General features: G+C 46.9%; 1 protein-coding gene across 6 annotated transcripts in view; it reads right to left on the bottom strand.

Moving 5' to 3' along the window:
• GALNT13 (polypeptide N-acetylgalactosaminyltransferase 13) overlaps positions 1-11,653 on the bottom strand; it is a 158,454-nt gene extending 146,801 nt beyond the window's left edge. For 2 of the 6 annotated variants that reach the window (XR_008823688.1, XM_056350279.1), the window contains exon 1: positions 11,352-11,652. The gene's annotated coding sequence lies outside the window, so the exon portion shown is untranslated. Of the gene's footprint in view, positions 1-9,663; positions 9,755-10,938; positions 11,331-11,351 lie in introns of those variants that run through there. The other 4 variants (XR_008823691.1, XR_008823689.1, XR_008823690.1 and 1 more) reach the window with 4 other exon arrangements.
• Between the last annotated feature and the right edge of the window lie 2,247 nt (positions 11,654-13,900).

The raw sequence follows: 13,900 nt of genomic DNA, 5'->3' as shown, positions 1-13,900 counted from the left end.
TTTTTTTCTTCATCAGTTCCGAGGTTTACCCGCTTATATTAAAACAAGAAGTGTAGTAGTCATCAATGGGCGATTGGAAAAGAATTTTCTATTCCCAATTCTGTGCAGTATTTAAACAAATAGTCTGCACAGAAACCACTGCAGTCTGCTACGATGCGTTAGCTAGCCGCACAGCTTTCAGGTGTCTGAACAAAGGCAGTGCAACAGGCTATTACAAAGTTAGCAGCAATGACGGTGAGCTTCTTATTTTACAATAGTTAACATTTAGATTCAATATTCTCCTCCTTTCTTAAAAAAATAATAACACTCACTTTAATCTTTTAAAGTCCAGGTAAATCAGGGTACTTGCGCTCCTGTGTATGCAGTGTCTCACTGTGAGGGACAGGCAGTGCAGCCTGCTGCAAGATGCCTTTGGCCTCAAGCTCTAACCATTCGTCTGGGTTGCTTTGTTACAAAATGAGGATTACTAGCAGCAAGGAACCAAGCCTTCTACTCTCCCTGTCCTACAAATACCACTTTTTTTCTTTTTTTTAAGGAAGAAATTAAAGTATTTCATTACCCAGAGAAAAACCACCAGCAGACACTGTAACTGAGCAGCCTCTACAGTTACACATCAATGCCTGTAGGAGGTCTGACCAGCAGGTAAGTGCCAGGCAGCTGGGGAGGAACTCAGTGGTTTTCTTCTTGGAATGCAAGTTTCAAAAACTCATGCTCTGTTTGGGGTGGGAAGGAGCTTTCAAAGGCATACAGTGGAGGCTCAGCCCCACCGCTGAATCCAGCAGTGCCCCACTGAGAAGATGGCTCGCTCTTCAGAGGTACCTGCTGGAACACCATGCTTTGTTCATGTGGGATGAGGAATTAAAGATCAAATGGCTGAAGAGGGACCACTTGTTGTCTGCATGGTCTCCTGGTGAAAGCCACCCTCCCTGTCCCAGCCACAGGCAGGCTGAGCAGCTCAGCCCTTTCTCTGGGCACATATGAAGCCTGGTGGACACCAGAACTGGGCACCATCTGTGACCATTCTGGCACTGCTCACTCTAAACTGCTCCCACATGTGCTCCAGACTTCCCACACTCCACCTCCCACCACCCAACTCCACCACAAACAATCCTCAAATTAGCTTATATTTCAATTAAGGTTCATTTGAAAAAATAAAATATGCAAAAAATCCATGCATATTGAATTCCAAATGGGATAATTCACCACAGATCAAATAAATCACCAAGATGGGCTAACTGATCTTTTTTATTCAATCAAATTCCTTAGTTGAATTTGAAAAAATAATTTCAGATGAAATTTTTTTTTTTAATAAAAGTTTATAATTTGGAATATTTTTTGTAACCTAGCTCTGTTTCAAGATGGACATATCTCCCCTCTCCCTTTCTTTCCCTTGCCTTAACCTCACATTTGCACAAAAAAAAAAAAAAAAAAAATCACGCTCATCTTGACTAGCCAACATTGCATTTTTCAGCAAATATTGGAAATAAAAAAAAAAATACCTGAAAAGCTAGGGCTAGGCAAATAGGAGCAAAGTTCTCCTTCTCCAATTTCAGATAACACAAAAATAGATAACAAAAAATTTCACTCATGGTCTGGACAACCTCACACCAACCTTGGGACACTTGTGCCAAAATCTCTATGTTTCTGCCAATACGTTTGTGGACTTTGAATACTCTTCTGTTCCCATAAATGCTTTATATTACAACTCCTTAGGAGATGATGTAAATAATATGTCTTAAAAAAATTTCAAATGCAAAGGTTTAAACCAAGAACTAGATACAACTGCCACTAACCCAAAACCCAATCAAAATTAAAACAGCAGCATGCTTTTGGCCGCCTTTTCAGGATTTCACAGCAGTAAATAAGAAACTTAAGCAAAGAGTTGTGGCTATGGTAAGAACCACACTAAACAGTTTCTCCATCTTCCTCCCAAACACAGGAACCACTGACCTGCTTACTCTGTACCTGGAGCGCAAGCATACGAAAGCATGGTTTGAACATGTACTACTCAATTTCTATCACACAAGGAAAACACCAGCACTATGTAAGAGGACCACTGAAAAAGTTCAAGCACTCAAAACAAAGCAAAATAAACAAACAAAAACCCCCACAACTCACAAAGAGACAGAATTGGCCAGCATAAGGCAATCCCTGAAGCACATGTGCATTATGACCTCGTCACCCACATTTCCCACTCCAAGCGCTCAGCGTTCGGCCACGCTCCCCGTCCAGCCTTGCCACCCATGCCCCCTGCTCTCAGCTTCCCAGCGGGGGCTCCTCTGCCCCTCTGCTGCTTCTTTCCCACCTTTCCTTCAGTCCACCTCCCAGCCTGCTCTGTCCCCAGCTCTCCCACCCCACCACTGCTGCAATGGAATGAGAGGTGGTCTTTTCTTGTCGAGCATCTCCTTCTCCTCTCACTTCCCAAGGTCCATTACTAGTTTTTAATGTTTCCTTATTCAGGTATTGCCAAACACCCAGTCAGGGTCCTCTACGCTCTTCCCCACCCATTTTCCCCCTCTTAATCCTACCCCCAGTCTCCTTTTCCAAGAAGTTGATTCTCTCTTTGCCTCCAAATACCTGTTTCTCTCCAAAGGCCAAGCTCTTCTGCTCAGCTCAGCCTTTCCCCTCCTAGCCTGGCTCTCCTCTTGCCCACGCTCAGCTGAAGGGGCTCGGCTCTCTCCCAGCTCACAGCAGCCCAGAGCGGTACCTGTGAAGGACAGCCAGCCAGCACCGCAGCCACACTGGGTGCCAGCAGCCAAGGTACTTTGGTCACCAACAACCACATGCAGAAGGAACCTCTCAATGCTGGCTACGTCAGCTACTCTTATAACCCAAAGTCCCTCCTCCAGACCTCACAAGAGGTGAAGAGGTTTGTTGGTTTTTTTCTAAAATATAGAGTAAAAGGTTTGCAGGAAGAGGAGGAAGGTAAAGATGCTGGGGTTTTGAGCTACCCACTCCTAAGAACAAAGTTAATTTAAAACAAGGATCTAGCAGCAACAAAGCCAGGGAAGTTCCTGCCCCCAAAACCTGCAGTTTGTCAGTGTTATAAGCAATAAAAACAGAGGTTTACAATGGAAAACAGAATACAAATTTAGAAATCATCTGCACTGCCAGCCTTTCCTGAAACCGCCACAATAAAATGCTGTGGTATGAGAATGTTATGGAGGTTGCAAATCCAAGCTCTGAAAAACTGGCAGAATTAAAGATAGCTGCAAAAACCTTGACTTGCCTTTCTCATGTACTAAAAAAAAAAACCATCTCCCTGCAGAGCCCACTTTCACTGACTGCACACAGCCGATCAGATTTGGTAAAACAAAGCCATTGTTCCATATTTCTTCTTCTAACTCACCACACAGCCCCGTGCCCTATTTATTTCATACCAGCCAAGCCATGCACAGAATGAACAATGTTTAATTTTCTCAGGGGCTCAAAGCCATGGCATTCATCACTACTCTATCCAGTTGCCTCAAAAGATTTAATTCACTTTCACAATATCTCTGTGAGATTAAAAAAAAAAATATTATTCCTCTGTAGGAACAATGGGAGCACAGACTGAGGCCAAGACTTCTGAAAATCATTTACCACTTCTACTCCCCTGGTGATGCTCCTGGAGTCACACTCTTCAAAGTTTGACATGTAGCCCACGTTAGTGCACTGATTCAACAAAAGCCCCAATTCTTGAGCCAGTATTTTTGTACCAGCGCTGAAAAGGGATCAGCCCCTAGGCCTCACTTGCCTGGATCCACACCCCTCAAAGCCATCCCTCCCTTCCAACCCCAGGATCAGCATCCACCCCACAAGAGGCAGCTCCAGCCTGTCCCTGGGCATGCTCATCAACACTTCCACTACAGAAAAAGAAAGATGAAAGCTGCCTAAGGGAGAGAGCAGTCTGTTAAGTGATGAGCATAATCTTCATGTCTTGTGAATTAATGGACTAGAAGTATTAAAACTGCAAATATGCTGCACATAAAAATTTCATCTAAGGTGTTAACTGAAAGCTTCTAGCCAGAATAACACCTTTTTGAAGCACTGAACATGGCTTTTTGTATCAACATGCCTGTTGATCATCTTGATCTAAGCTCCTTTAAGGACCATCCACCTGTTTCACAGACCAAAGGTTTCCTCCAACTGCTTTTTGTCTTCACACTTCATTAGTGAAACCTGTGGCAATTTGAGGCTCTGTTGTGGACTCGCGATGTAAATAGCAGCAACATAGGGATGGGGGTAAGAGGAAGTCCAACACAGCAGTGCTTCAAGCACCACATGCAAAACCTGTATCCAGAAGAAACGTAATAGAATTTTATCTCCATGCATTTTCAAATGGCCCATTTTCATAAATCAGTATGAGCACATCCTTGAATGGCCCCTTAATCTGTTCCCACTCTTAAGACTCAACACGAATTAAGTGTCCTAATTCTTGACCAAGACAGAAATAAACCGTTTACAAAAGTTCTCTGAAGAAAATCAGAATCGCCTGATTTATCACTCAGCACTTTTACTGATTTAATACGGAAGCATAGAGTCCCAGAGTCCACCTATGTCCTAAAACTGTGATTACATCTTCCAAATTAATATCAAAACCACCCTGACTTCAACCTGATCTCCCAAACCTGTGAGACTTTAACCTGTGCAAAGCAACTTGAGTTAGCCATCTATACTCCTGGTAACACCATAACTGACTCAATGACAACTAGAGGCTTGGATAAGAAAGGATACAAACTGCAAATTATTTGTATGAAAGGACTGTTTCAAAACAGAACAGTTTCTTATGGAATGAAATCTGAAATAGAGCTGAGCATCACTTCTCAAGTCAATATTGATCTCAATGTTAGCCATAAAGGCTTCACGAAGTACCCACAGGAGCTAGGTCCTGATAAAACGGAGCTTAATCTACCATGTATTATAGGAACATGCACAGGAGGTGAGGATGAACACTACACCTCCTTCCTTTGCCAGATGTGGCCACATCTGCATGCATCTACAGCCTGCTGCAGCACAGCATCAGGCAGCAGTTGCCTAGCAACTGGGGGGGCTGCTCCCCCGGGTACCAGGCTCTGCCAAAAGCCCCCCCCAAGAGCTGCCCAGCTGCTCCCTGGTTCCCCACCAGTCACCAGATGCAGCACATGTAACTCACAGCACCAGCCTGGCTTTCCAGACTGCCAGGAGGTTTTGGGTCTGCTTTCAGGGAGGGGAAGGGATTTGGGTTTTTTCTGCTGCCAAGTGATTCCCAGGTCCTTCAGCCTCCCCAGAGCAGAGCCCACAGGGACCAGCGGCTAGGTGGGACAGGCTGGCAGCAGAGGGGACGTACTGGGCAGTACCTCGGAGGGTAACAAAACACCCGGGGATCCCACTAGCACCCTGAAGCCTGACTCGCAGGAGAAGGAAAAGGAGGCCTGCTCCTGCCTCCTGCTCAGTACACACTTACACAAGTTTTGCTGTATGCTGTAAGATAACCAAGAGGATGACAACAGCAGTAAAGGAACAGCAAAATACACCCCAGAGATACCTGCACTGCCACTACAGCAGCTTGATTTCTCAGAGGACAAGGAATTGAGCTGCATTTCCAGACAACATCACGGTTCTTACTGCAGTTAAGTAGCACATGTCATGGGTGCAACACTTCACAGATGAAAAGCGGGATCAAAAACGCCTATTCCTGATAATCTGTTATTTGTGTTAGTGTTTCATAGTATAGGTTTGATTAAATATCGCCGTACACAGCTACACGCTTCCACTGAGACTTTGCCCAATACCTCTGCATAGCAAACAGAACCCCTCCTTCTCCTCTCTTCCTTTATACCCCTCTAAACTAAGAGTACCGAGGAGAAAAAAAAATACGCTATTGGCAGGGGGACACACAGAAAACTGCCTTGGTTGACCTTTTGGGGTACATATCCATTACTGTACACAGCCTTCAGATGGCAAGCGCATTAGAAAGATGAGTAAGTGGATGGAGTTACATTACTGTTACGACTCCAGTGGTAATTTCCTGACTTTTCATTATTTAACTGAGGCATGCTGCATTTTCTAGCGAATCTGTTATTTGTCATGTAGACCATCCTTTTAATGTATGCAACTTAACACCTCAGTCAGCACTGAAATCTATCCTGTTTGACATCTCTGTATGTTAGCAAGCATCTCAATTCACAGCCTTTCAAGTGTTCCTCTCACACATACTTAAAAGAATTTAGGCTAAAGGCAAAGAAACAGAAACCTTAGGATGGCCACGGCTACTGTTACGGTATTGACCACAACAGTACTATATATGAGAATACCAGATCATTTTATGAAGCAGTTAATTCAGACATTAAATTACTGCTGTTGACAAATCCTTGTTATAATGCAACATTTGACACTCAAGTGATGTACATATTAATGAACACTGAGCTCGTGATAGCAGCAGAATACTTAATTTTTAAAAAATGAATGCAAGTCAGTAGTAAAAGCATCCACAAAGCCCTCCAGTAAAGTAGTGTTTCAACCCTTCAGAACTAATCTATAGTACACATCTGCTCTGTCAGAGCCATTCGGATCAGACTTCTGCAAAAGATGGGTAGGTCAGCTGAACAGTAATCAGAAAGAAGTTTGCTGGAAGAAATTCCCGAGCAGAAATAAGAGCAATCACATATGTCTTTTTCACACCTAAGGAAGGCAGACCAGAGTTCAGCTCAACTGAAATCTGAGATTTCCAGCCTTCACCTCTAATAAATCAAAGGATGAATGCGGCTGTTTCTCGTAGCTTTCCTCTGATTCACTGCAGCTGCCAGAGTAAAAACAGACAACAACAATATTTAAGTGTCAGTCACAGAAAGATTTGGCATTATTATTTTTGTCAATCTCTGCTGCAGAATCAGGGTCCAACGCAGGCAGTACTGCACCGAATGGCAATTAGCCAGCGTGAACTGACAAAACTCTACTAAAGCAGAACTGCATCCATGCACACTAGCACCATGATATCATGAGATATGATCTAACAAGCTAAAGTCCACTGCTTAAGCTTTGGGCAAAACATGCCACACTGCATTATAAATTAAATTTATCAGAGTTGCTACAAGAGTAATCATCATTAAAAAACTGAAGAGGCAAGCTTGCTTTAAGAACTATTAAGGTTTGCAACCCTATCTTTCTGAGGCATAACTTAATTTTAAAATAAAATTATTTAAAATATATTTTGCCTAAAAAAACCTTATGGCTAGATTTATCTAACCAAACCTTAATATATACTATACTCTCAAAAAGACATGAATCATCATTTAATACCATAAGCAGTTTATCAATTCACCTACAGCTATCTGAAGAACTTAAAATGCTGAAACTGCCCATCTCCAAGATCAATACAGGAAGCTCTTCCACATTTAGTAAGACAAGGGAAGGCGGGGGGATGTGTGGAAATCAGGTATCTCTAGTTAGAGCTATCCAGTGTTCTCTGTTTTAAGAATTAGTTTCTCCCCCTCTCTCCTTTCCTGAAATAGGCTGCTTGACATTTAATAATAGACCTATTCTTCATTTTAAAATGCATTTCCGTGACTCAGAAATTAAAGTGGAAAAGACTTATTAATTCATCTAACCAAACTTCTTTGTAATAAAAGCCTACCCTTTATTTTGCGTGGCTTTGTTCAGACTAGAGTCGGGCAATGACTAGCACCAGTTTCTCCCAGAATTCATACCTCAAAGCAGCATATCCCCGATATCCAGACAAGAAAAGCTTTTTCTGTTCAAAGCCACCTCACTGTAAGCCACCCACTTGCAAATGATGGCAAATTTGTGAAGAATTAATCTGGGTTTACTCCCTCCTTTAAAGTCCATGCCTTCAGATACTAACTTTGTACTAAAAACCAGGCTGTTTCTACTGGTGTGTTGGCACAAAGCACCAAAAACATAAAGCCAACTGAAAAAAAAAAATCAACTAAAAGAATACAGCCACATTCTTCTCCCAAAGTGCAGCCCATCTAGTAACAGACATAAACACACCAGGGTACTTTGCTCACCAACCTCACAGGTTTCTTCTCGTCTTGACTGTCAGAGCAGGCATCTCTCTAACCTACACCAACCACCCAACCAGGTGATAGGCAGGTATCCCCCTTGCAAGCTGCTGTACAACCTTGTCAAAGCTAATTAGCAGACTAAGCTGACTATATTTATTCTGTTTTCAGATGGTGGGTGCTCTCCCACATACCAGTGAAATTAAAAAGTAACAAGTACTTGAGTGGTATTGACGACTTGACAGATACCACCCAGGACCAGTTTTCTAGTCTTCAAACAAAAAGAAAATGCTGGAGCAAGCCAGGCAGTGACACGACAACCAGGAGAAAAGCTACAGGGCAAGTATCCATGGAAGAACATAGCCCGAGCAGCTATAGCCACTTACCAGAGGACTGCCCCACAAACCTTTCGACAACTGCATGGCTGGCCAGCCCTCACCAGCACAGACAACACACGCTACGGAGACACAGGACTCTGCCCAACCACCCCAGCCATGCCAACACACTCATCTACGCTAACACCGAAAAATAACTGAACATTCACACTGCACCAGTCCTGCTGATCAAATGGATTTTTTGATATTTGCACATGAAGGTAATACTACAAACCCAAAACTTCAAACAGCTGGAACCAGAGCATCGCCAAAGAAACAACCACTGCCTTCTGTAACAGCCTCCTACCTAAGTCCTGTTTTAGGAGTGACTCCTTACCACTCCGCATTGCCAAAATGGCAGTGACCTTCTGGGTGCATTATGCCTGTTGGCATGCAGGTCAAGGCCATGGCATAAGCCCACCCTCAGCACCCTGCTGTCCTAGTGCAGAAAGGTCAAGCACAGCGCTCATCAGGAGCTGCCAACACAAACCTGAAGATCAGTCAAGCAAATAACGACTGTGAGGCGTTCCTGCACACATCAGCTGGCAGGGCATACCCACCAAGGAACACTAATCAATACAAAAACATGTATTTCACTTACTTTGTGAAGAGAAGGACCTGTTGATTCTTTTTTCTAAATACTAAGGCCAAAAGAACTCATTTATAACACCGGGAAATCAGAACTTGCTCACTTCTTCCAATCCAACAGAACAACAGTATTGAAAAAAGCAAAGTTTGTGAATATCAAAAAGGGCCATTTCTGACAATCAATAAGCTGTCACATCATACCTACTTAACTCAAAACTGATCATCACTAAAGTAGAATATGCACTGTCCAATCCTCTTCCCCCCCCTCACCTCAAAGTCTTTGAAGAAAGCAGCTTTCTTAGAAGCGCACAGCTCTCACTATGTTGCATCTTTAAAAAAAACCATATTTTCCTATGTTCATAGAAATTATATACAGTTAAATGGAAGTCAATTCTCCCATGTTTTCAAGAAAATTATTCTCCTGAATTCACCTGCTAATGCATAAAACCCACTAGAATTGTGTCTCATGTAGAAAAATATTACAAGGTTTCCTAGTTTCTTATTTCCAAGTGATTCTGCTCTTCTTCTTCAGCCTTAATTTTCTTGTCATCTGACAGTGGGGTTAGGTAGTACTCTACTGTATTTTGCCTCAAACCAAAACAACTGCACTTAACATTAGAAGGAAAGTAACTCAACGTGATTCTCCACATTCCCAAATATAAACTGGTCATAAGCTTTTGCTATGGCTGGTAAGGAACGTTTTTACAACTTATTCTCACCTAGGTTCCTGGGGGTACGAGTGATGGGAACAGATTCTCTTCTTCATGAAAGTTCAGGAGGAATCGTAGCTTTTCCCGGGGAAGGTGGGAGGCAGGTGTTAACAGTCATAAATCCTAGAACCATGTAGGCTTGCATCCTCCCCTTCAGTCTTCATTTGTGCCTGAAAGGCACAGTTACTTAGACTTGTATTTTCTTAAAGCTCATCCGCAGACAAACAGAAGACTCTGAGTCTGGCTTCCCACCCTGTTCTACCAGCATCAGCATCTCCTGATAGTGCACACTCATCTTCGGGAACTTGCAAACACTAAACACTCATGTATGAGCACAAAAATTGGAAGATACCGCACATGCTTTGTTTCTTAGAATACTGCTTCAGCAAAGAAACCACTTCTAAACCCCAAAACCAAACCCCGTATGTAATATGCCATATTACACTCTTAGTTTAATGCCACCAATAACCACTCTATATATATTAAAAAAACCCAAACCTAATGCACTTAATAGTAACGGGCCCAGCTAAAAGATTATCAAAAGATAAAGTACTACTTTTCAAGTTACACCAGGTTTTTTAACTGTCTGCAGACTCAGCACTTTTGCACGGCTTTACCGATGGCGATGGACGCAGACCATCAAGATCACTGGTAATCAGATCTGCTATCAACCCAGGGCACTACGGAGGAAAATTTAGAGAGACTACTTGAAAAACGATAAAATCTCTCAGGCCTCATCTCTTTCCTCCAAGTCCAGCCATCAGCCAGTTAAAATAATCTTTGCCCCTCGCTTTCCTCGGGTAATTCTGAGCACGGCTTAATCTCTCATTAATCTTTCCTCTTAACTATTTCCAGTCAGCCAGGAGCACCCAAATACTCAGCCCATTTTCATTCTGCAACGAAGAGGAAATAGTGGCATCTCTAGCAGCTCTGGGTTTTTCTTTACTATTCCAGACTGATAAAATACCTTAGCAGAACTGTAAAATAAACTTTATTTTCTCTCAGCTCGGAAGAAGTTTTTACCCAATTCTCGGGAAAACACTCGGCATCCTAACTTTATGACGTTCGGAGGAAAAACCTTAGCTACCAAAGAGCTGTGCCAAAACCTCAATTACACCCGGGCTGGCCCATTTACACCCCGGCGAAAGGGCCGCCGGCAGCCAGCCAGCCCCGCCGGCACAGCCCGGGCTGAGGGCGCCGAGGGGCTGCCGGGCAGCTCGGGAACCCGCCGCTCGGATCTACAGCGCAAACCCCTGTTCCCCCTCTGCCACCAGCACAGCCTACCTCGGGCTCTCCAGCGGTATTCCGACCTTCCCCCCAGCGCCGGCACCAGTTCGTCAGGGAGAGAGCTGCACGCCAGGACGCGGGTTTAAGCACAGTTTGCCATCGCCGACTAGAGCCGGCGCTTCAGGTCGGGCTTACCGCTGCTTAAAGCGCTCTCCCCGCCCCAAGCCGCACGCGGGAGCGCCAGGAGAGGCGGCGGAAACGGGGTAAGGGCAGCCCGCTCGCCTCGCCCGCAGCCCGGCCCCGCCGGCAGCCCCCGGCCCGCCGCGGGCGGCTCGCCCGCCGCCAGCGCCGCGCAAAGTTGACAAAGGCACCGGGGCTGAGGCGGGGGTGGCGACCCCCGCTGCTGGCACTCGGTGCGGCCAGGACCCATCCCGCCCCGCCCGGTGCCCCCGCCGCCGCTCGCCGCTTACCTGAGGCGGGACGCCGAGCCCCACAGCCGCGCCCCCCGCGCTCAGCAGCGCCGCCGCCCGCCCGGGGCCAAGCGCGGCGCCGCCGCCCTCCTCCTCCTCATGGCCGCCGAGGCGGGACAGCGGCCCCGAGGCGCGGCCGAGGCTGCGCCAGGCTCGGCTCCGCACCGCTGCCTCGCCGGGTCGGGAGCCGCGCGTCAGCTGCCGCCGCCGCCGCCGCCGCCTCTCCTCCGGCGCGCCGCCCAATGGCTGCAGCGGCGGCGCCCGGCTCCCGCGATACTTGGGGCTCGGCCCGGCGGAGCGGGGACGCGGCGAGGTGGGTGCCCCCGCAGCGGGGCGCGGAGCCTGCCCGGCCGGGGGGCGGGGCGGGCAGGTGCGGGGGCGGGCTGCTCGCCTGGCGGGGGGCGGCCCGGGAGGTGCTGAGGGGAGCGGGCGGTGCCGCCGAGGTCCCCGCCGGGAGGCGGTCGGTGTGCGACCGCCCCGGGACAGCGCTGTGTGCGGCTGGGAGCCTGCGGGCGGTGGGTGGCCGGCGGCCCCCCTCACCCCGGGCGCGCTGGGTCAGCGTGCGGCGCTCGGACCCGCGGCCGGGCCCCCGGTGCAGGCCGCCGCTGAGGGGGCGGGGGCGGTGGAGGGAGCCGGCCTCAGCCCGGCCGTCCTCCCGCGGAGGCCCGCAGCGTCCCCCGGTAGCTTGTGCATTTGGGGGACCTGCTAGGAGCGGATGGTGGAGCGCGGCGGAACGGCGGGGGACACGAGCGCGGTCCCTCCGCTGAAGTGGCGCGGAGCGGGCGGGGCGGGGGGCGATAGCCGGCCGTGCCCCGGGAGCCCCTGGCGGGCCGCGCTGCCGGGCAGAGCCCTCGGCCCTCACCCGGGCCGGGCTGGTGGAAGCGGCACGTTAACGCGCTCAGCCCCCCGGGGAACCGCGCGTCGTGCCCGGGCGCCGGGCCGCGCTCCCCCCCTGGTGCCAGCCCCGGCTGCCAGACCCTTCAGGGGAAGCTCCTGTCAGTTACCGCTACGCATCGAAACGTTGTATTTCTCCATTTAAAAACAGCTCGGTTAATCGCTGTGGAGACGTGTGCCCTGGAGCAGACGTATCTCACCGTTCCTCAGGTAAAATCCCGGGGAAGCAGCCGCCGCCCGGCAGAGCCCTCGCACCCGGCGGGGCTGGGGGGTTTGGGGTCACCCCCGGCCCCAGCGGCCCTGCCGCCCCTCTCAGAACCAGCAGCACGTCCTCAGCACTGGCTGACATTCTGTTACTTTCGGGAGCTAAATCACACGCATTAGAAAAGGAAAGCAAAAGGATAAAGCTCTCCGTCCTGTTTACATGAGCAGCCAGGTGACGATGGCATGGACGCTGACTTTCTTCCCAGTGGGTAGCAGATAGAAAGTCCGGGACGTTTTGTTTTGTGACACGGTCCCCTCTCCTCCCAGCCTGTGACGAGCCTGGGCAGCGCCGAGGGAATGTGGAGAAAGTCCTGACTTACGACATTGCATTGTCAGTTGAATAATGTCTTTTTTGGCCCTGAGAGCTAACTGCATAGACTAGATGCTTTGATATAAGGATGAGGAACCTCTCGGCACTTTGTTTTTCTTTTTCCCCTTACGGAAGTGATTAATGAAAGCATTTTTCAGTATGTTCTAAAATAACATCTAAATAAATGAATGTTTATTTGTTAAATAAACAAACGGCCTCTGTTTCTCTCCTCAAACCATACCGAAAGCTTGCTCGGAATTTTTTGAGCTCTCTTTGGGGTACAAAGGCTGGTCAGTGTATATGATACATAGCCTGTAAAGTTTTTAATGATTCCTAAGGTAGGCTCATAAGAAGCAAAGCAGAGAACTCAGTATAGTGATAGAGCGCAAGACTGGAAATCCAGTTCCGTGCTTCTCTGAGGGTGAGCAAGTCAATTTCTCTGCATTGCAGCTTTCTTATCTCTAACCTCGCGCTGGAGTTGTAAGCACTAATTGCTTCCTGTAAAGTATGTTAAGATGCAGAAATGGATGTTGCCTGTGTAAGTGCAAAGTATTCTTTCTCCGTTAATTTTTAATACTAACAGGAAGATGTTTGCTCCAAGTAGGAAAATATCAGCTATTGTGTAGAAGAAAATAACAATCCACAGAGTTTGGCACTTTTAAAACAATCCTCTCCCTCAAAAGTAATAAATGCAAAAGAAACAGAAAAATTCAGTGGCTGCATTATTTGTTCAGTCCTAATGCTGTGTTAGATTCTGGGCAATGGCACCTGTTTGAAAGAACTGCGTAAAAATACTCCGGAGCAGTTTTTGTCTCCTGGAAGGACTTTTTTCACCACCTGACTAGTAACCATGCACTGTCATAGAGCAGAAACATTCACTTCTCAATCTGATTTTCCTTTTAGTTCATATAATAGACAACTGCTATCTTTATTCATTAAAATAACAAACCTCCAAATGTTACTAGTATACTTACTTTCAAGAAGCTCCTGACAGTGCAGCCGCACAGATCTTTAACCTATTGTATAAAAGATACGTTTTTGTATCCAAAAGATTTTATACTTCATTTTTCCCTAGTCATTT

Source organism: Falco biarmicus, chromosome 8, assembly GCF_023638135.1.
Source record: "Falco biarmicus isolate bFalBia1 chromosome 8, bFalBia1.pri, whole genome shotgun sequence".
NCBI lineage: Eukaryota > Metazoa > Chordata > Aves > Falconiformes > Falconidae > Falco > Falco biarmicus.
The sequence above is the reverse complement of the archived record's forward strand: the minus strand, read 5'-3'. Positions and strand labels throughout refer to the sequence as shown.